The sequence below is a fragment of the Rutidosis leptorrhynchoides genome, chromosome 11, assembly GCF_046630445.1.
Source record: "Rutidosis leptorrhynchoides isolate AG116_Rl617_1_P2 chromosome 11, CSIRO_AGI_Rlap_v1, whole genome shotgun sequence".
Taxonomy (NCBI): Eukaryota; Viridiplantae; Streptophyta; class Magnoliopsida; order Asterales; family Asteraceae; genus Rutidosis; species Rutidosis leptorrhynchoides.
In genome coordinates, this window is record NC_092343.1 from 260,573,339 (window position 1) to 260,599,023 (window position 25,685).

The following is a 25,685-nucleotide window of genomic DNA, read 5'->3' on the forward strand; positions in this document are numbered from 1 at the left end:
ATGTATTTATACACTTTTGAAAGACTTCAATACACTTATCAAAATACTTCTACTTAACAAAAATGCTTACAATTACATCCTCGTTCAGTTTCATCAACAATTCTACTCGTATGCACCCGCATTCGTACTCGTACAATACACAGCTTTTAGATGTATGTACTATTGGTATATACACTCCAATGATCAGCTCTTAGCAGCCCATGTGAGTCACCTAACACATGTGGGAACCATCATTTGGCAACTAGCATGAAATATCTCATAAAATTACAAAAATATGAGTAATCATTCATGACTTATTTACATGAAAACAAAATTACATATCCTTTATATCTAATCCATACACCAACGACCAAAAACACCTACAAACACTTTCATTCTTCAATTTTTTTCATCTAATTAATCTCTCTCAAGTTCTATCTTCAAGTTCTAAGTGTTCTTCATAAATTCCAAAAGTTCTAGTTTCATAAAATCAAGAATACTTTCAAGTTTGCTAGCTCACTTCCAATCTTGTAAGGTGATCATCCAACCTCAAGAAATCTTTGTTTCTTACAGTAGGTTATCATTCTAATACAAGGTAATAATCATATTCAAACTTTGGTTCAATTTCTATAACTATAACAATCTTATTTCAAGTGATGATCTTACTTGAACTTGTTTTCGTGTCATGATTCTGCTTCAAGAACTTCGAGCCATCCAAGGATCCATTGAAGCTAGATCCATTTTTCTCTTTTCCAGTAGGTTCATCCAAGGAACTTAAGGTAGTAATGATGTTCATAACATCATTCGATTCATACATATAAAGCTATCTTATTCGAAGGTTTAAACTTGTAATCACTAGAACATAGTTTAGTTAATTCTAAACTTGTTCGCAAACAAAAGTTAATCCTTCTAACTTGACTTTTAAAATCAACTAAACACATGTTCTATATCTATATGATATGCTAACTTAATGATTTAAAACCTGGAAACACGAAAAACACCGTAAAACCGGATTTACGCCGTCGTAGTAACACCGCGGGCTGTTTTGGGTTAGTTAATTAAAAACTATGATAAACTTTGATTTAAAAGTTGTTATTCTGGGAAAATGATTTTTATTATGAACATGAAACTATATCCAAAAATTATGGTTAAACTCAAAGTGGAAGTATGTTTTCTAAAATGGTCATCTAGACGTCGTTCTTTCGACTGAAATGACTACCTTTACAAAAACGACTTGTAACTTATTTTTCCGACTATAAACCTATACTTTTCTGTTTAGATTCATAAAATAGAGTTCAATATGAAACCATAGCAATTTGATTCACTCAAAACGGATTTAAAATGAAGAAGTTATGGGTAAAACAAGATTGGATAATTTTTCTCATTTTAGCTACGTGAAAATTGGTAACAAATCTATTCCAACCATAACTTAATCAACTTGTATTGTATATTATGTAATCTTGAGATACCATAGACACGTATACAATGTTTCGACCTATCATGTCGACACATCTATATATATTTCGGAACAACCATAGACACTCTATATGTGAATGTTGGAGTTAGCTATACAGGGTTGAGGTTGATTCCAAAATATATATAGTTTGAGTTGTGATCAATACTGAGATACGTATACACTGGGTCGTGGATTGATTCAAGATAATATTTATCGATTTATTTCTGTACATCTAACTGTGGACAACTAGTTATAGGTTACTAACGAGGACAGCTGACTTAATAAACTTAAAACATTAAAATATATTAAAAGTGTTGTAAATATATTTTGAACATACTTTAATATATATGTATATATTGTTATAGGTTCGTGAATCAACAGTGGCCAAGTCTTACTTCCCGACGAAGTAAAAATCTGTGAAAGTGAGTTATAGTCCCACTTTTAAAATCTAATATTTTTGGGATGAGAATACATGCAGGTTTTATAAATGATTTACAAAATAGACACAAGTACGTGAAACTACATTCTATGGTTGAATTATCGAAATCGAATATGCCCCTTTTTATTAAGTCTGGTAATCTAAGAATTAGGGAACAGACACCCTAATTGACGCGAATCCTAAAGATAGATCTATTGGGCCTAACAAACCCCATCCAAAGTACCGGATGCTTTAGTACTTCGAAATTTATATCATATCCGAAGGGTGTCCCGGAATGATGGGGATATTCTTATATATGCATCTTGTTATTGTCGGTTACCAGGTGTTCACCATATGAATGATTTTTATCTCTATGTATGGGATGTGTATTGAAATATGAAATCTTGTGGTCTATTGTTACGAATTGATATATATAGGTTAAACCTATAACTCACCAACATTTTTGTTGACGTTTAAAGCATGTTTATTCTCAGGTGAATATTAAGAGCTTCCGCTGTTGCATACTAAAATAAGGACAAGATTTGGAGTCCATGTTTGTATGATATTGTGTAAAAACTGCATTCAAGAAACTGAATTCGATGTAACATATTTGTATTGTAAACCATTATGTAATGGTCGTGTGTAAACAGGATATTTTAGATTATCTTTATTTGATAATCTACGTAAAGCTTTTTAAACCTTTATTTATGAAATAAAGGTTATGGTTTGTTTTAAAAATGAATGCAGTCTTTGAAAAACGTCTCATATAGAGGTCAAAACCTCGCAACGAAATCAATTAATATGGAACGTTTTTAATCAATAAGAACGGGACATTTCAGTTGGTATCCGAGCGTTGGTCTTAGAGAACCAGAAAATTTGCATTAGTGTGTCTTATCGAGTTTGTTAGGATGCATTAGTGAGTCTGGACTTCGACCGTGTTTTCTTTAAAAATGATTGCTTAACATTTTTGTTGGAAACTATATATTTTTAACATATGAATATTATGTGATATATTAATCTCTTAACGTGTTTGATATTATGTGATAGATGTCTACCTCTAGAACAAGTCCCATTGACTCACCTAATAATAATGAAGAGTCAAATGTAAATTGGAATGATTTGTGGACTGATTCACAAGTTCCCGAAGAGGAACCGGAAGAAGAGTCGGAACCGGAAGAAGAATCGGAACCGGAAGAAGAATCGGAACCGGATGAAGAAATAGAACCGGTGGGGGAAATAATAAAACGGTTAAGTAAAAGAAAATCCTCAACCAACCGACCAAAGTTAATTATGGTCAATGGTGTTTCCGCCAAGGAAGCAAAATATTGGGAGGATTACCAATTCTCCGATGAATCGGATTCCGACGAGAATTCCGATGATGTTATAGAAATTACCCCAACTGAATTTAAAAAGGCAAAAGAAAATAATAAGGGAAAGGGCATAAAAATAGAGAAATCTAATTCCAACCCCGATGAACTTTATATGTATCGTCTACCCCCGAAGTCCTTAAGTTGTAACAATGACCCGGGAACCTCTAAACCACCAGGTTTTTCTAAACCAATGTGGACAACGACGGCTCGTATTAGGGGAACATCATATATCCCTAGAAACTTGGCAAAACGAACCAAAACCGAAGAAGAAGAAACGAGCGAGTCGGAATAAGATAGTTGTATTCGTGTGGTGTAATATATGTAATATAGTGTTCTTATGCTTTATGATATATGTAAAAATTGCTTGTATTAATAAGTATTTTTTTTATGAATCTAACTCTTGTCTATTTTACAGTTTAAAAACACAAAATGGATAGACAACCCAATATTTTAAGAGACCTACCCGGAGACATGATTGATGAAATCTTGTCTAGAGTCGGCCAGAATTCTTCGGCACAACTATTTAAGGCGAGATCAGTTTGTAAGACATTCGAAGAACGTTCCAAGAATGTCTTGGTTTATAAGAGACTTTCGTTTGAAAGATGGGGGATATCACATTGGGAAACCCATAAGTTACGATGTGTTTACTTTGACGCATATATTGCGGGGAACCCAAATGCTATTTTACGCAACGGGTTAAGAAATTATTTTGACTCAATATATCCGAATATTGGACTTCGTGATTTAGAAAAAGCGGCTAACATGCAACATAAAGAAGCATGTTATGCTTACGGATTAGTAATGTTCGCTTCTCACCAAAGTGAGAACAAGAACATCGGGCTACAACTATTAAACAAAACGTTTCCACAAGTGACGGAGTCGGTAATTGGGGTAAGAAATGAGGTTTTTAGATTATTACGGGACTGTTGGACATTACGTAACCCTCGTCCCTTTGATGACGTTACAACACGCTGTCTTATCAACGGCCATAACGGTTATGTTGCACAAGACCAAGGATGGGAAGTAGTCCTAGTAAAACCAGAATGCATGACTTGTTTCTGGACGTATGAATTACGTGTCTTTATTGCCTTTGCTGAACGACTTGTGTACTAGCTAGAATTGTCTTCACAACTATCTTGTATCAAAGTTATTGTGTGCTATATTTCATGCTTTATGTAAAATAAGCGGTATTGTAAGTTTGTAAAATATTGTATAAAAGTTTGAACGCGAAATATTATTATAATCAGTTTTTCATATAGAATTGTAGTAGTTGAATTGTATATTAGCTACTAAGTATGAACTTAACGGGTAGGTACTACCCGAATTTAAACTTATAAAACGCTAATATGAAGAAAAAGCTTTTATAAATGAGTTCATATTATGCTACAAAATACTATTAACTACTCTTAATATTCTGTATGATTAACTTGTTCCATTTAACTATTTTGAAGGAAATGGCACCGACTACTCGACACACCGTGAATATGAATGAAGAGGAATTCCGTACTTTTCTAGCTTCAAACATAGCCGCAGTACAGGCTGCGCTACATACCAACAATAACCTTGGATCTAGCAGTACAGGAAATCGTGTAGGATGCACCTACAAAGAATTCACTGCCTGCAAACCTTTGGAATTTGATGGAACCGAAGGACCGATCGGATTGAAACGGTGGACCGAGAAGGTTGAATCGGTGTTTTCCATAAGTAAGTGTACTGAAGAGGACAAAGTGAAGTACGCTACGCATACCTTCACAGGATCTGCGTTAACATGGTGGAATACCTATCTAGAGCAAGTGGGACAAGATGATGCGTACGCACTACCGTGGTCAGCATTCAAGCACTTGATGAACGAGAAGTACCGTCCCAGAACCGAGGTCACTAAGCTCAAGACAGAACTTAGAGGGTTACGAACCCAAGGATTTGATATTACCACGTACGAAAGACGATTCACAGAATTGTGCCTATTGTGTCCGGGAGCATTCGAAGATGAGGAAGAGAAGATCGACGCGTTTGTGAAAGGATTACCGGAAAGAATCCAAGAAGATATAAGTTCACACGAGCCCGCCTCCATACAACAGGCATGTAGAATGGCTCACAAACTAGTGAACCAGATTGAAGAAAGAATTAAAGAACAGACTGCTGAAGAGGCCAATGTGAAGCAAGTCAAAAGAAAGTGGGAGGAAAACGGTGATAAGAATCACCAATACAACAACAACAGCAATTACAACAATAATCGCAACAATTATCTCAACAATCGCAACATCAATCGCAACTACAACAAACGGCCCAACAACAACAACAACAACAACAACAACAGCAACTACAACAATCATCCCAACAACAATAATAACCGCAACAACAACAACAATCAGAAGCAGCTATGCCAAAGGTGTGAAAAGAATCACTCGGGGTTCTGCACCAAATTTTGCAACAAGTGTAAAAGAAATGGTCATAGCGCGGCGAAGTGTGAGGTCTACGGACCAGGGGTTAATAGAACGAAAGGAACAAATGGTGTCGGAACGAGTAATGGCGGAGCAAGTAGTGTCGGAGCAAGTTATGCCAATGTAGTTTGTTATAAATGTGGAAAACCAGGCCACATTATTAGAAATTGCCCGAACCAGGAGAACACGAATGGACAAGGCCGTGGAAGAGTTTTCAATATTAATGCGGTAGAGGCACAGGAAGACCCGGAGCTTGTTACGGGTACGTTTCTTATTGACAATAAATCTGCTTACGTTTTATTTGATTCGGGTGCGGATAGAAGCTATATGAGTAGAGATTTTTGTGCTAAATTAAGTTGTCCATTGACGCCTTTGGATAGTAAATTTTTACTCGAATTAGCAAATGGTAAATTAATTTCAGCAGATAATATATGTCGGAATCGAGAAATTAAACTGGTTAGCGAAACATTTAAGATTGATTTGATACCAGTAGAGTTAGGGAGTTTTGATGTGATAATCGGTATGGACTAGTTGAAAGAAGTGAAAGCGGAGATCGTTTGTTACAAAAATGCAATTCGCATTATACGAGAAAAAGGAAAACCCTTAATGGTGTACGGAGAAAAGGGCAACACGAAGCTACATCTTATTAGTAATTTGAAGGCACAAAAACTAATAAGAAAAGGTTGCTATGCTGTTCTAGCACACGTCGAGAAAGTACAAACTGAAGAAAAGAGCATCAATGATGTTCCCATTGCAAAAGAATTTCCCGATGTATTTCCGAAAGAATTACCGGGATTACCCCCACATCAATCCGTTGAATTTCAAATAGATCTTGTACCAGGAGCTGCACCAATAGCTCGTGCTCCTTACAGACTCGCACCCAGCGAGATGAAAGAACTGCAAAGCCAATTACAAGAACTTTTAGAGCGTGGTTTCATTCGACCAAGCACATCACCGTGGGGAGCTCCTGTTTTGTTTGTCAAGAAGAAAGATGGTACATTCAGGTTGTGAATCGACTACCGAGAGTTGAACAAACTTACCATCAAGAACCGCTACCCACTACCGAGAATCGACGACTTATTTGATCAACTACAAGGCTCGTCTGTTTATTCAAAGATTGACTTACGTTCCGGGTATCATCAAATGCGGGTGAAAGAAGATGATATTCCAAAGACTGCTTTCAGAACACGTTACGGTCATTACGAGTTTATGGTCATGCCGTTTGGTTTAACTAATGCACCAGCTGTGTTCATGGACCTTATGAACCGAGTGTGTGGACCATACCTTGACAAGTTTGTCATTGTTTTCATTGATGACATACTTATTTACTCAAAGAATGACCAAGAACACGGTGAACATTTGAGAAAGGTGTTAGAAGTATTGAGGAAGGAAGAATTGTACGCTAAGTTTTCAAAGTGTGCATTTTGGTTGGAAGAAGTTCAATTCCTCGGTCACATAGTGAACAAAGAAGGTATTAAGGTGGATCCGGCAAAGATAGAAACTGTTGAAAAGTGGGAAACCCCGAAAACTCCGAAACACATACGCCAGTTTTTAGGACTAGCTGGTTACTACAGAAGGTTCATCCAAGACTTTTCCAGAATAGCAAAACCCTTGACTGCATTAACGCATAATGGGAAGAAATTTGAATGGAATGATGAACAAGAGAAAGCGTTTCAGTTATTGAAGAAAAAGCTAACTACGGCACCTATATTGTCATTGCCTGAAGGGAATGATTATTTTGTGATTTATTGTGATGCATCAAAGCAAGGTCTCGGTTGTGTATTAATGCAACGAACGAAGGTGATTGCTTATGCGTCTAGACAATTGAAGATTCACGAACAAAATTATACGACGCATGATTTGGAATTAGGCGCGGTTGTTTTTGCATTAAAGACTTGGAGGCACTACTTATATGGGGTCAAAAGTATTATATATACCGACCACAAAAGTCTTCAACACATATTTAATCAGAAACAACTGAATATGAGGCAGCGTAGGTGGATTGAATTATTGAATGATTACGACTTTGAGATTCGTTACCACCCGGGGAAGGCAAATGTGGTAGCCGATGCCTTGAGCAGGAAGGATAGAGAACCCATTCGAGTAAAATCTATGAATATAATGATTCATAATAACATTACTACTCAAATAAAGGAGGCGCAACAAGGAGTTTTAAAAGAGGGAAATTTAAAGGATGAAATACCCAAAGGATCGGAGAAGCATCTTAATATTCGGGAAGACGGAACCCGGTATAGGGCTGAAAGGATTTGGATACCAAAATTTGGAGATATGAGAGAAATGGTACTTAGAGAAGCTCATAAAACCAGATACTCAATACATCCTGGAACGGGGAAGATGTACAAGGATCTCAAGAAACATTTTTGGTGGCCGGGTATGAAAGCCGATGTTGCTAAATACGTAGGAGAATGTTTGACGTGTTCTAAGGTCAAAGCTGAGCATCAGAAACCATCAGGTCTACTTCAACAACCCGAAATCCCGGAATGGAAATGGGAAAACATTACCATGGATTTCATCACTAAATTGCCAAGGACTGCAAGTGGTTTTGATACTATTTGGGTAATAGTTGATCGTCTCACCAAATCAGCACACTTCCTGCCAATAAGAGAAGATGACAAGATGGAGAAGTTAGCACGACTGTATTTGAAGGAAGTCGTCTCCAGACATGGAATACCAATCTCTATTATCTCTGATAGGGATGGCAGATTTATTTCAAGATTCTGGCAGACATTACAGCAAGCATTAGGAACTCGTCTAGACATGAGTACTGCCTATCATCCACAAACTGATGGGCAGAGCGAAAGGACGATACAAACGCTTGAAGACATGCTACGAGCATGTGTTATTGATTTCGGAAACAGTTGGGATCGACATCTACCGTTAGCAGAATTTTCCTACAACAACAGCTACCATTCAAGCATTGAGATGGCGCCGTTTGAAGCACTTTATGGTAGAAAGTGCAGGTCTCCGATTTGTTGGAGTGAAGTGGGGGATAGACAGATTACGGGTCCGGAGATTATACAAGAAACTACCGAGAAGATCATCCAAATTCAACAACGGTTGAAAACCGCCCAAAGTCGACAAAAGAGCTACGCTGACATTAAAAGAAAAGATATAGAATTTGAAATTGGAGAGATGGTCATGCTTAAAGTTGCACCTTGGAAAGGCGTTGTTCGATTTGGTAAACGAGGGAAATTAAATCCAAGGTATATTGGACCATTCAAGATTATTGATCGTGTCGGACCAGTAGCTTACAGACTTGAGTTACCTCAACAACTCGCGGCTGTACATAACACTTTCCACGTCTCGAATTTGAAGAAATGTTTTGCTAAAGAAGATCTCACTATTCCGTTAGATGAAATCCAAATCAACGAAAAACTCCAATTCATCGAAGAACCCGTCGAAATAATGGATCGTGAGGTTAAAAGACTTAAGCAAAACAAGATACCAATTGTTAAGGTTCGATGGAATGCTCGTAGAGGACCCGACTTCACCTGGGAGCGTGAAGATCAGATGAAGAAGAAATACCCGCATCTATTTCCAGAAGATTCGTCAACACCTTCAACAGCTTAAAATTTCGGGACGAAATTTATTTAACGGGTAGGTACTGTAGTGACCCGAACTTTTCCATGTTTATATATATTAATTGAGATTGATGTTTACATGATTAAATGTTTCCAACATGTTAATCAATCAAACTTGTTAAGACTTGATTAATTGAAATAGGTTTCATATAGACAATTGACCACCCAAGTTGACCGGTGATTCACGAACGTTAAAACTTGTAAAAAAAACTATATGATGACATATATATGGTTATATATATAGTTAACATGATATTATGATAAGTAAACATATCATTAATTATATTAACAATGAACTACATATGTAAAAACAAGACTACTAACTTAATGATTTTGAAACGAGACATATATGTAACGTTTATCGTTGTAACGACATTTAATGTATATATATCATATTAAGAGATATTCGTACATCATAATATCATGATAATATAATAATTTAAAATCTCTTTTGATATTATAAACATTGGGTTAACAACATTTAACAAGATCGTTAACCTAAAGGTTTCAAAACAACACTTACATGTAACGACTAACGATGACTTAACGACTCAGTTAAAATGTATATACATGTAGTGTTTTAATATGTATTTATACACTTTTGAAAGACTTCAATACACTTATCAAAATACTTCTACTTAACAAAAATGCTTACAATTACATCCTCGTTCAGTTTCATCAACAATTCTACTCGTATGCACCCGCATTCGTACTCGTACAATACACAGCTTTTAGATGTATGTACTATTGGTATATACACTCCAATGATCAGCTCTTAGCAGCCCATGTGAGTCACCTAACACATGTGGGAACCATCATTTGGCAACTAGCATGAAATATCTCATAAAATTACAAAAATATGAGTAATCATTCATGACTTATTTACATGAAAACAAAATTACATATCCTTTATATCTAATCCATACACCAACGACCAAAAACACCTACAAACACTTTCATTCTTCAATTTTCTTCATCTAATTAATCTCTCTCAAGTTCTATCTTCAAGTTCTAAGTGTTCTTCATAAATTCCAAAAGTTCTAGTTTCATAAAATCAAGAATACTTTCAAGTTTGCTAGCTCACTTTCAATCTTGTAAGGTGATCATCCAACCTCAAGAAATCTTTGTTTCTTACAGTAGGTTATCATTCTAATACAAGGTAATAATCATATTCAAACTTTGGTTCAATTTCTATAACTATAACAATCTTATTTCAAGTGATGATCTTACTTGAACTTGTTTTCGTGTCATGATTCTGCTTCAAGAACTTCGAGCCATCCAAGGATCCATTGAAGCTAGATCCATTTTTCTATTTTCCAGTAGGTTCATCCAAGGAACTTAAGGTAGTAATGATGTTCATAACATCATTCGATTCATACATATAAAGCTATCTTATTCGAAGGTTTAAACTTGTAATCACTAGAACATAGTTTAGTTAATTCTAAACTTGTTCGCAAACAAAAGTTAATCCTTCTAACTTGACTTTTAAAATCAACTAAACACATGTTCTATATCTATATGATATGCTAACTTAATGATTTAAAACCTGGAAACACGAAAAACACCGTAAAACCGGATTTACGCCGTCGTAGTAACACCGCGGGCTGTTTTGGGTTAGTTAATTAAAAACTATGATAAACTTTGATTTAAAAGTTGTTATTCTGGGAAAATGATTTTTATTATGAACATGAAACTATATCCAAAAATTATGGTTAAACTCAAAGTGGAAGTATGTTTTCTAAAATGGTCATCTAGACGTCGTTCTTTCGACTGAAATGACTACCTTTACAAAAACGACTTGTAACTTATTTTTCCGACTATAAACCTATACTTTTCTGTTTAGATTCATAAAATAGAGTTCAATATGAAACCATAGCAATTTGATTCACTCAAAACGGATTTAAAATGAAGAAGTTATGGGTAAAACAAGATTGGATAATTTTTCTCATTTTAGCTACGTGAAAATTGGTAACAAATCTATTCCAACCATAACTTAATCAACTTGTATTGTATATTATGTAATCTTGAGATACCATAGACACGTATACAATGTTTCGACCTATCATGTCGACACATCTATATATATTTCGGAACAACCATAGACACTCTATATGTGAATGTTGGAGTTAGCTATACAGGGTTGAGGTTGATTCCAAAATATATATAGTTTGAGTTGTGATCAATACTGAGATACGTATACACTGGGTCGTGGATTGATTCAAGATAATATTTATCGATTTATTTCTGTACATCTAACTGTGGACAACTAGTTATAGGTTACTAACGAGGACAGCTGACTTAATAAACTTAAAACATCAAAATATATTAAAAGTGTTGTAAATATATTTTGAACATACTTTAATATATATGTATATATTGTTATAGGTTCGTGAATCAACAGTGGCCAAGTCTTACTTCCCGACGAAGTAAAAATCTGTGAAAGTGAGTTATAGTCCCACTTTTAAAATCTAATATTTTTGGGATGAGAATACATGCAGGTTTTATAAATGATTTACAAAATAGACACAAGTACGTGAAACTACATTCTATGGTTGAATTATCGAAATCGAATATGCCCCTTTTTATTAAGTCTGGTAATCTAAGAATTAGGGAACAGACACCCTAATTGACGCGAATCCTAAAGATAGATCTATTGGGCCTAACAAACCCCATCCAAAGTACCGGATGCTTTAGTACTTCGAAATTTATATCATATCCGAAGGGTGTCCCGGAATGATGGGGATATTCTTATATTTGCATCTTGTTATTGTCGGTTACCAGGTGTTCACCATATGAATGATTTTTATCTCTATGTATGGGATGTGTATTGAAATATGAAATCTTGTGGTCTATTGTTACGAATTGATATATATAGGTTAAACCTATAACTCACCAACATTTTTGTTGACGTTTAAAGCATGTTTATTCTCAGGTGAATATTAAGAGCTTCCGCTGTTGCATACTAAAATAAGGACAAGATTTGGAGTCCATGTTTGTATGATATTGTGTAAAAACTGCATTCAAGAAACTGAATTCGATGTAACATATTTGTATTGTAAACCATTATGTAATGGTCGTGTGTAAACAGGATATTTTAGATTATCATTATTTGATAATCTACGTAAAGCTTTTTAAACCTTTATTTATGAAATAAAGGTTATGGTTTGTTTTAAAAATGAATGCAGTCTTTGAAAAACGTCTCATATAGAGGTCAAAACCTCGCAACGAAATCAATTAATATGGAACGTTTTTAATCAATAAGAACGGGACATTTCAGTTGGTATCCGAGCGTTGGTCTTAGAGAACCAGAAAATTTGCATTAGTGTGTCTTATTGAGTTTGTTAGGATGCATTAGTGAGTCTGGACTTCGACCGTGTTTTCTTTAAAAATGATTGCTTAACATTTTTGTTGGAAACTATATATTTTTAACATATGAATATTATGTGATATATTAATCTCTTAACGTGTTTGATATTATGTGATAGATGTCTACCTCTAGAACAAGTCCCATTGACTCACCTAATAATAATGAAGAGTCAAATGTAAATTGGAATGATTTGTGGACTGATTCAAATGTAAATTGGAATGATTTGTGGACTGATTCATTATAATTATTCATTGAAACCCCATCATTTACTCATTCGCATCTTGTAATGAGAATTTCCATACGAATCATTGGGAATTAGCAATCAGTATTTTGAAATCTCGCAGCATGTCTACGCCAACAGTTATATGTGTATATATAACGTCTATCTTCTGGACTTAATTTGAATGTGAAGATTCTGAAAAACACTTCGAACTACGAATTGGTTCTCCGAAAATGGAAAAATACTGATGAAGCAGCAAAAAAACTATAAACGACCTTAACAGTAAAAGTTTGATGATAATGAATAGGTGTGCTGGCAAAGCGCAGAAAAAGAGAAGTCTTGGAACTGGAAAACGGATTGAGCAAAGTAGGAAGGAGGCTGTGGACAAATTACAAAGACTGAACCTGACTTCAAAGGATCCAAATAATTCAGTATCTGCTGAAGTCATTAACGAATACCTTGCTCCTGACTCTAAACCCCTGCGGATAATATTCTTCATCATCCTCTGATATTAGAAATTCTAAAATATCATCATATCTTTCATTATAAATATCCTCCATATTTCTGAAAATATTTTCTTAATTTTTCTTATTTGAAATCATTTACCTCTTCGCGCTATCTGTATTACATCATAAAAGAAACTATTTTAGTTTCTAAATTCTGAAACATTCAAGTTTAAAATAGGAATATTTTGAAGTAGTGTTGGGAACTGAAGCATGAATTAGTATAATATAATGACACTTGATCAATGTGATTATATTACAGTAAGTCATGCTGAGTTTCTAAATGGAACGTGATGATTCACAGATCATAACATCATCATGTGCCATGTTATACGACTCTTGTATTCTATTTAACCTCTAAAATATCAAGAAAATATTTCTTGATGATTCGGCTTTTTCCAAGGTATTTTAGAAATTTGACAAGTCAAGATCGTGCCATCACAATTTCCTTCCTAGAACATTAACAATTTTCATTTCGAAATTCATATCTGTGAATTCTGGACCATTACAAGCGGTGCTTAATCGCAAGAAGAAGAAACGAAAGGACAAAACTCCGAAATAGAAATTGGGGTATAAATTGCAGCAAATAAAAGAGAGCATTAACTGTGAATGATAATGATTATAGAAGACAGAAGCAGAGACTTTGAAATATAAGGGAACATATAAAGCCCAACGACAAACTAGAAATTATAAACCATATATATCGATGCATATAGCAATACAAAGACACGGGAGAACTAGGAACACTATAAACCCAAGAGTATAGTAGAAGTAAATAGATTCTTCCGGCGGTAGATGAAAAAAAGAAGAATGACCGATATGAAAGTTAGAAGTATATCGAGAATCAGAACTGGATGGCGCATATTGATGAATACTTTAAAATATGAGTTGAGGGGGAAAGAATAGAAGGTGATGAAACATGACTAGGAACTTAGAAATCAACAGATTTAACTCACACAATGGCAGAATAAGTGAATCAAACCCTCTAGTGAATAGGTTAAGTTTTTTTTGATTAATTTAGTCAAACCACAACTAAATCAAGTGTGATTAGATCAACACCTAGAGCTATTATTCACCACCTGGGTGATTTAGACTGAGAGAGAATCGAAGGAGCTCACTAGACCTGAGTGTGTGTAACAAATGAGAGGCTTAACCTAAAATGAAGAACATAAGACTTTATATACCCCTGCTGTTGACACACCCATACGATTCATTCATCACACGTACGAGTTGGCTTCATCAACCGTACGGGTGATCACTCACTCGTGTCTTATCATTTATGTTGTAATTGTGACTTAGCTCAGCATCAACCATGCGTATGAGCCTGTTAGTCGTACTAGTGAGGCTTCACTCGTACGTCTGACTAAGTCTAACATAGTCAAACATCTAAATCTCGTTCCTGCAGTTCCTGTAACCACATACAAACACGGATAGGATAATAATGTGCAATCATGGTGGCCTGTAAACTGTTGTACCTGCAATGGACTTGGGTAGATGTCTAGGGACTTGCATAAAATGCATCAACAGATGGTGTGAGTTGTAAGGAAACGAAGGAGGTGAATTTATAAGAAAATCTCTGACAGAACGATTAAAATGGATGATCGCATTTAAAGCGGATCCTAATTCCCTTGATTACCGGAGAGTCAAATCTTATTAAGAAGATTTTCTTCAAATCCCTTAAAATCTGGGAATCAATCATATCTACGTCAAATGATAAGATGAATCTACACTTACTCATTTCACTCTTCTATGTTAGCTTCATTCGTACTCTTCATATAAATGGATTGTTTATCCAAATTATTCACTGATGATAAAACTCTAATTTTCAGCCCGTGTGCATCATGAAAACATACTTATTATCATTCACGACCTTTCCACTCAAATTTCGGGACGAAATTTCTTTAACGGGTAGGTACTGTGACAACCCGGAAATTTTCAACCAAATTTAAACTTTAATCTTTATATGTTTCCGACACGATAAGCAATATTTGTTAAGTTAAATTTCAAGAATTTTAAACAATGTTCATACATTCATTCAACCTCGACCAAGTTCCAACGATTCACGAACCATTAAATGAATATGATTATATATGTATATGTGTATATATATTATAACTTGAAACGTAAACAAAATATTAGATTAAATACTTTATATGATTGTATCTGTTTCAAAATGTTTATCAATGGAATTAGAAGATAAGATCAAATGAGTGAATTATCAGATATATTAAATTATGATTACAAGTCTCTGTTGAAAGGCCCACGTTGATTTGAGAAATCTTTTCATTTTAACAATATTCGGAAAATGGTAAAGTGATTTATAAATATGAACAAATTGTCAATCATTGAGAACTAGACAAAGGATAGTGGAAGATTGAATCTCATAAAGACTCGATTGATCTATTTAGTTTCAAACGTACAAAAACGTTTTCAGTTTAAAAATAACTTTATTATTAAAACGTATATAACTTTTATAAATATCTAGAACCACTTTTGACAACTCATTACTTAACTAGTATGATAAAGATAACGATATTTATATTTTATTTTATTAAATATATATAACGATTTAAATTAATATTATATATATTATACGCGTATTATACGTACATAGTTTTATACTTTTACTATACTTAAACTTTACCTTTACTTTATTTTTACTTTACTTTAACTTTAATAATTCATACTTTAATAATTCACTTTAATAATTCAAAAATCTATTATAAATAGAATTCAATAGGTTTCATTATTTCATAGAAACTTGAAAATAGTTTTCTCTAAACTCTCTCAATCGATTTACATATATATATTTACTCCGTATTATCTCAAGATATTATTAGTATACATAAAATATTACGACGGAGTGCTGTCCGAGTGATTTCGAAGTTGTTTTTTCGAGTGGGATAGGATTAAGGAAATTATGGGTTATAGCTATAGAGGTGATTGAGTATGGTTCATGGGTATGCTCGTGAGGTCAATATAGTGTTTATCATCTCCGTTGCATTTATGTACCTTTCCTGCAATATTGAATCTCAATATTGATATGTGAGTACTCATAATTTAATTTTTACATACTAATAGTGTATCCCTGACTAGTGCTCGAGTATATAGGATTATGCATGCTTGTACTTTTGATATTGCCATTAGATAGGTTATGTTGATTCCTAAATTAGTTACATATACGATTGAGATAAGGTATAAGATATGCATGTCGTTGGAAAGCTAGCGAAAAATAGTTGAATTTTGGTTTAAGAATCACTTGAATCCAAGTAACGGTTAGAAAGTTATGAAATAAACAAATTGCATAATTAATTTCGTAATTAAAATTGCTGATGATAATTAGTGAACTAATTTTCTGGGTTATAAAAAGTGGTTATTTGGATTCTACTCGTCGAGTAGATGAATTTTCATATAAAGCACGTCTCGTTTCATTGAACGGTTGTCAAGTTATGGACAAAAGAAGTTTTGCAAATTTTGATGAAATGTCGAAACGGGAACTGAAATTCTCGCTGATCTGCGTTGTTTCACATATAAAAAAAAATACCACTTAATTCTTTGCTGTAAGGTCTAACAAACGAATCTGGCCGTTTATTAATTCGAGTCTCGACGATTTTTCTAAAAATCATCAAAGTTGACGGTTTGGTCACATTTTAAAATTCTAAAAAGAGCTGAAACTTTTTTATTTAAAAATTTCAGTTTTGTATCAGTTGTCATGGTCGGCCTGATATGTGTTTACTCTTGCCAAAAATCATGTTATATCGAGAATTTACAGGCTTTGACCGTTTGTCAATACGAGTTTTGAGGAATTTTCTAAAAATCTCCAAAGTAGGCTACTCGGTCACTTTTGTAAATTTATTAAAGCTGAAAAATTAACTTTAAAACGCCGAAAACGCGTTGGTAACTACGAGTTGTCTAGGTTTAGTTTACTTCTGTAATATTTATACTTAATCTTTTTGGTAATGTGTAACTTTTATCTTTGGCCGTGTATCAATCGGAGTTCCGATAATTTTTCTAAAAATAGCTGAAGTGGCCCGTTTAGTCATGTTTGACCGAAAATCATTTTTGTATAAGTTATTATATATTTGCATGCGACCTCATTTTTTACTTTGACCTTTGACTTTTGACTTTAACCTTTGACTTTTGACTTTAACCTTTGACTTTTGACTTTGAACTTTGACTTTTCCTGTTAACTTTTCAGTTAACTTTTTGTGTTGATTTTCTCTATAAAAAAAAAAAAAAAAAACCTAAAATACTATTTTATGATTATAAAACCATTTGTGTTACGTTGTTTCACACGTCACCTTTTACTAGAATCTTAATTGAGCATGAGTAATATAACATGTTACTATACTGTAGAGTCAGACTCTAGCTATAGGATAGGATTACACTATGACCTGACCTAAATTGCTATACAAATATTGACCAACATATAAATATATATAATTAATATAGGTTCGTGAATCCGAGGCCAACCTTGCACTTGTTCAATGACGTTACATGTATTTTTACTACGAAATACAGTATTGTGAGTTTCATTTGCCTTTTTACCCTTTATATTTTTGGGACTGAGAATACATGCGCTTTTATAAATGTTTGACGAAATAGACACAAGTAATTGAAACTACATTCTATGGTTGAATTATCGAAATCGAATATGCCCCTTTTTATTAAAGTCTGGTAATCTAAGAATTAGGGAACTGACACCCTAATTGACGCGAATCCTAAAGATAGATCTATTGGGCCTAACAAACCCCATCCAAAGTACCGGATGCTTTAGTACTTCGAAATTTATATCATGTCCGAAGGAGGATCCCGGAATGATAGGGGATATTCTTATATGCATATTATTAATGTCGGTTACCAGGTGTTCACCATATGAATGATTATTTTTGTCTCTATGCATGGGACGTATATTTATGAGAACTGGAAATGAAATTCTTGTGGTCTATTAAAATGATGGAAATAAATGATTATGATAAACTAATGAACTCACCAACCTTTTGGTTGACACTTTAAAGCATGTTTATTCTCAGGTGTTAAAGAAATCTTCCGCTGTGCATTTGCTCATTTTAAAGATATTACTTGGAGTCTTTCATAGCATATTTCGAAGAACGTTGCATTCGAGTCATTGAGTTCATCAAAGATTATTATTAAATCAATTTATAGTTGGATAGTGGATATTATGAAATGGTATGCATGCCTGTCAATTTTCGATGTAAAGAAAGATTGTCTTTTAAAAACGAATGCAATGTTTGTAAAATGTATCATATAGAGGTCAAATACCTCACAATGTAATCAACTATTGTGAATCGTTTATAATGTATATGAACGGGTCCTTTCAGTTTGATTAAAAACGTTCCATATTAATTGATTTCGTTGCGAGGTTTTGACCTCTATATGAGACGTTTTTCAAAGACTGCATTCATTTTAAAACAACCATAACCTTTATTTTATCAATAAAGGTTTAAAAAGCTTTACGTAGATTATCAAATAATGATAATCTAAAATATCCTGTTTACACACGACCATTACATAATGGTTTACAATACAAATATGTTACAACAAAATAAGTTTCTTGAATGCAGTTTTTACACGATATCATACAAGCATGGACTCCAAATCTCGTCCTTATTTAAGTATGCGACAGCGGAAGCTCTTAATAATCACCTGAGAATAAACATGCTTAAAACGTCAACAAAAATGTTGGTGAGTTATAGGTTTAACCTGAAAGGACCCGTTCATATACATTATAAATGATTCACAATAGTTGATTACATTGCGAGGTATTTGACCTCTATATGATACATTTTACAAACATTGCATTCGTTTTTAAAAGACAATCTTTCTTTACATCGAAAATTGACAGGCATGCATACCATTTCATAATATCCACTATCCAACTATAAATTGATTTAATAATAATCTTTGATGAACTCAATGACTCGAATGCAACGTTCTTCGAAATATGCTATGAAAGACTCCAAGTAATATCTTTAAAATGAGCAAATGCACAGCGGAAGATTTCTTTAACACCTGAGAATAAACATGCTTTAAAGTGTCAACCAAAAGGTTGGTGAGTTCATTAGTTTATCATAATCATTTATTTCCATCATTTTAATAGACCACAAGAATTTCATTTCCAGTTCTCATAAATATACGTCCCATGCATAGAGACAAAAATAATCATTCATATGGTGAACACCTGGTAACCGACATTAACTAGATACATATAAGAATATCCCCTATCATTCCGGGATCCTCCTTCGGACATGATATAAATTTCGAAGTACTAAAGCATCCGGTACTTTGGATGGGGTTTGTTAGGCCCAATAGATCTATCTTTAGGATTCGCGTCAATTAAGGTGTCTGTTCCCTAATTCTTAGATTACCAGACTTTAATAAAAAGGGGCATATTCGATTTCGATAATTCAACCATAGAATGTAGTTTCAATTACTTGTGTCTATTTCGTCAAATATTTATAAAAGCGCATGTATTCTCAGTCCCAAAAATATAAAGGGTAAAAAGGCAAATGAAACTCACCATACTGTATTTCGTAGTAAAAATACATATAACGTCATTGAACAAGTGCAAGGTTGACCTCGGATTCACGAACCTAAATTAATTATATATATTTATGTGTTGGTCAATATTTGTCTAACAAATTAGGTCAAGTCATAGTGTACCACAATCCTAATGCTCGAGACTAATATGCAAAAGTCAACAAAAGTAAATTTGACTCAAAATAATTTCCAAAAATCTATACATGATTAATATATAGTTTAAATATCGTTGTTTTATATTTTTAAATATTTTTAAAAGATTTATTGGAGTAAATAATATAATTTATTTATTAATAAATAAAATTTTATATTAAATTTATATAATAAAATATACTTTTATATATATTAAGTAATAAAATTTATAGGGTTCATTTAATATCATAAAGATAATACGATAGGTATTATTAAAGTAAGTTATTACACGTAGTAAAATATGTTTGTATCACATATTTATTTGATAAAATAATATCTATAATGATAGTAAGTAAAAGTATAGATATTATTTTGTAATAATAATTATTATTATAAAAATATCAATATTTATAATTACTAAGATGACATTAGATAAAACGATAATTCTAATTATGATAACTTTAATATTTACGATAATTTTTAATATTATCTTTTAAATAATAATTCTATTTAAAATAATAATAATAATGATATTTTATAGTAACAATGACATTTCTATTAAAATGATAATTTTTGTTAAAATGATAGTTTTAATACTAACGATACTTTTAATAATAATAGTAATGATAAAAATAATAAGAACGATAATTTTATCTAAATCAATATCTTATAATATTTTAATTTCATCATGATACTCTTACCCATTATTTCCTAATCGTTTCGTTTAATAGCTTTTAATCGTCTTTTATATCGTGTTCATAATAATGATAATAATAGTAATCAAAATAATTAGGTGTTACAAATATTTGTTTTAATTACACTAATATTAATAATGATAGTTACTATAACATTATTAACGATAATACTAATAATTATCTTAATGATAATATAGTAATAATAATAATAACAATAACAATAACCATTTTTAAATAATGATATATATTAATAATGATAATAATAATAATAATACCAATAATAATAATAATAATAATTGGATAATAATAATAATACTAATTATAACTTTAACGATAATAACGATAGTAATAATAAAAAAAATAACAATTTTTAATAATAAATCCCTTTTATTGATAAAGATAATAATAATGATAATAATAAGATTAAACTAGAACGACGATAAAAACGACGTTAATAATAATCATTTTTAATAAAAATATCGAAAATTCAATTGATTATAACTTCTAATCCGTTCATCGAAACCATTCGATATCTAAAGGAAAAGTTCTTAATTTTTCGGTAGCTTTCCAAGGACATGCATATCTTATACCTTATCTCAACCGCAAGTGTAACTAATTCAACATTCAACCTAACCTGTCTAAGGGCAATATCAAAAGTACAAGCATGCATAATCCTAAATACTCGAGCACTAGTCAGGGATACACTATTAGTATGTAAAAGTTAAATTATGAGTACTCACGTATCAATATTGAGATTCAATATTGCAGGAAAGGTACGTAGACGCAACGGAAATGATAAACACTATATTGACCTCACGAGCATACCCATGAACCATACTCAATCACCTCCATAGCTATAACCCATAATTTCCTTAATCCTATCCCACTCGAAAAACAATTTCGATATCACTCGGACAGCACTCCGTCGTAATATTTTATGTATATTAATAATATCTTGAAATAATACGGAGTAAATATATATATGTAAATCGATTGAGAGAGTTTAGAGAAAAATATTTTTAAGTTCTATGAAATAATGAAACCTATTGAATTCTATTTATAATAGATTTTTGAATTATTAAAGTGAATTATTAAAGTATGAATTATTAAAGTGAATTATTAAAGTATGAATTATTAAAGTGAATTATTAAAGTATGAATTATTAAAGTAAATTATTAAAGTATGAATTATTAAAGTGAATTATTAAAGTTAAAGTAAAGTAAAAATAAAGTAAAGGTAAAGTTTAAGTATAGTAAAAGTATAAAACTATGTACGTATAATACGCGTATAAATATATATAATATTAATTTAAATCGTTATATATATAAAATAAAATATAAATATCGTTATCTTTATCATACTAGTTAAGTAATGAGTTGTCAAAAGTGGTTCTAGATATTTATAAAAGTTATATACGTTTTAATAATAAAGTTCTTTTAAACTGAAAACGTTTTTGTACGTTTGAAACTAAATAGATCAATCGAGTCTTTATGAGATTCAATCTTCCACTATCCTTTGTCTAGTTCTCAATGATTGACAATTTGTTCTTATTTATAAATCACTTTATCATTTTTCGAATATTGTTAAAATGGAAAGATTTCTCAAATCAACGTGGGCCTTTCAACAGAGACTTGTAATCATAATTCAATATATCTGATAATTCAATCATTTGATCTTATCTTCTAATTCCATTGATAAACATTTTGAAACAGATACAATCATATAAAGTATTTAATCTAATATTTTGTTTACGTTTCAGGTTATAATATATATACACATATACATATATAATCATATTCGTTTAATGGTTCGTGAATCGTTGGAACTTGGTCGAGGTTGAATGAATGTATGAACATAGTTTAAAATTCTTGAAATTTAACTTAACAAATATTGCTTATCGTGTCGGAAACATATAAAGATTAAAGTTTAAATTTGGCTGGAAATTTCCGGGTTGTCACAGTACCTACCCGTTAAAGAAATTTCGTCCCGAAATTTGAGTGGAAAGGTCGTGAATGATAATAAGTATGTTTTCATGATGCATACGGGCTAAAAATTAGAGTTTTATCATCAGCGAATAATTTGGATAAACAATCCATTTATATGAAGAGTACGACTGAAGCTAACATAGAAGAGTGAAATGAGTAAGTGTAGATTCATCTTATCATTTGACATAGATATGATTGATTCCCAGATTTCAACGGATTTGAAGAAAATCTTCTTAAAAAGATTTGACTCTCCGGTAATCAAGGGAATTAGGATCCGCTTTAAATGCGATCGTCCATTTTAATTGTTCTGTCGGAGATTTTCTTATAAATTCACCTCCTTCATTTCCTTACAACTCACACCTTCTGTTGATGCATTTTATGCAAGTCCCTAGACATCTACCCACGTCCATTGCAGGTACAACAGTTTACAGGCCACCATGATTGCTCGTTATTATCCTATACGTGTTTGTATGTGGTTACAGGAACTGCAGGAACGAGATTTAGATGTTTGACTATGTTAGACTTAGTTAGACGTACGAGTGAAGCCTCACTAGTACGGCTGACAGGCTCATACACACGGTTGATGCTGAGCTAAGTCACAATTACAACCTAAATGAGAAGACACGAGTGAGTGATCACCCGTACGGCTGATGAAGCCAACTCGTACGTGTGATGAATGAATCGTATGGGTGAGTCAACATCAGGGGTATATAAAGTCTTATGTTCTTCATTTTAGGTTAAGCCTCTCATTTGTTACACACACTCATATCTAGTGAGCTCCTCCAATTTTCTCTCAGTCCAAATCACCCAGGTGGTGAATAATAGCTCTAGGTGTTGATCTAATCACACTTGATTTAGTTGTGGTTTGACTAAATTAATCAAAAAAAATTAACCTATTCACTAGAGGGTTTGATTCACTTATTCCGCCATTGTGTGAGTTAAATCTGTTGATTTCTAAGTTCCTAGTCATGTTTCATCACCTTCTATTCTTTCCCCCTCAACTCATATTTTAAAGTATTCATCAATATGCTCCATCCAGTTTTGATTCTCGATATACTTCTAACTTTCATATCGGTCATTCTTCTTTTTCATCTACCGCCGGAAGAATCTATTTACTTCTACTATACTCTTGGGTTTATAGTGTTTCTAGTTCTCCCGTGTCTTTATATTGCTATATGCATCGATATATATGGTTTATAATTTCTGGTTTATCGTTGGGCTTTATATGTTCCCTTATATTTCAAAGTCTCTGCTTCTGTCTTCTATAATCATTATCATTAACAGTTAATGCTCTCTTTTATTTGCTGCAATTTATACCTCAATTTTTATTTCGGAGTTTTGTCCTTTTGTTTCTTCTTCTTGCGATTAAGCACCGCTTGTAATGGTCCAGAATTCACAGATATGAATTTCAGAATGAACATTGTTAATGTTCTAGGAAGGAAATTGTGATGGCACGATCTTGACTTGTCAAATTACTAGAATACCTTGGAAAAGGCCGAATCATCAAGAAATATTTTCTTGATATTTTAGAGGTTAAATAGAATACAAGAGTCGTATAACATGGCACATGATGATATTATGATCTGTGAATCATCACGTTCCATTTAGAAACTCAGCATGACTTACTGTAATATAATCACGTTGATCAAGTGTCATTATATTATACTAATTCATGCTTCAGTTCCCAACACTACTTCAAAATATTCCTATTTTAAACTTGAATGTTTCAGAATTTAGAAACTAAAATACTTTCTTTTATGATGTAATACAGATAGTGCGAAGAGGTAAATGATTTCAAATAAGAAAAATTAAGAAAATATCTTCAGAAATATGGAGGATATTTATAATGAAAGATATGATGATATTTTAGAATTTTTAATATCAGAGGATGATGAAGAATATTGTTCGCAGGGGTTTAGAGTCAGGAGCAAGGTATTCGTTAATGACTTCGGCAGGTACTGAATCATTTGGATCCTTTGAAGTCAGGTTCAGTCTTTGTAATTTGTCCAAAGCCTCCTTCCTACTTTGCTCAATCCGTTTTTCAGTTCCAAAACTTCTCTTTTTCTGCGCTTTGCCAGCACACTTCATCATTATCATTCAGCTTTTACCGTTTAAAGTCGTTTTTAGTTTTTGTTGCTTCATCAGCATTTTTTCCATTTTCGGAGAACCAATTCTTAGTTCGGAGTGTTTTTCAGAAACTTCACATTCAAATTAAGTCCAGAAGATAGACGTTATATATACACATATAACTGTTGGCGTAGACATGCTGCGAGATTTCAAAATACTGATTGCTAATTCCCAATGATTCGTATGGCAATTCTCATTACAAGATGCGAATGAGTAAATGATGGGGTTTCAATAAATAATTATAATGACTTTTTGGAGAGGCTAAAGTCAAAGGGTAATGAAGTTGTTGGTACATCTGCTAATAATGTGGTGGAATGTAATCAAGGTTATAATAAGGTTAGTCTGACTGAAAAGTCGAAGTTGACTTGCTGGAACTGTGACAAAACTGGCTACTTTGAATAGGAGTCGCAAAGTTATTTTTGCTAATAAATGCCAAAGAATCTGACGCGGATACGTTGTTTAAACTTTTACTTTGGTTTCAAGAGTTTTTCGGGTACATAACTGTGGGTAACATGTGGTTGGATCATCATCTCGATTGCTCATCATTCGAAGTGTCTTCAGAAATTTTTGAAGGGTTTGAACACAGATTGTAATCGTTAACATACATTTGATGTTCTAACACAGTTTTGAAGTCAAAATATAGCTTGTGAAAGATGTAAGGATCTAAGAGTGATGATTTTGGTCATATCTCGAGTTGAATTTTGAGATTTCAAAATCAGAATATGTAATTAAATTTTGAATGAGTATGGTTGTTTTGATTTCTATAAAAGAATGTATATTGTTGTGAAAGTAGGGAGTATAATGGATAATTTGCTGAATCAGATTTTAA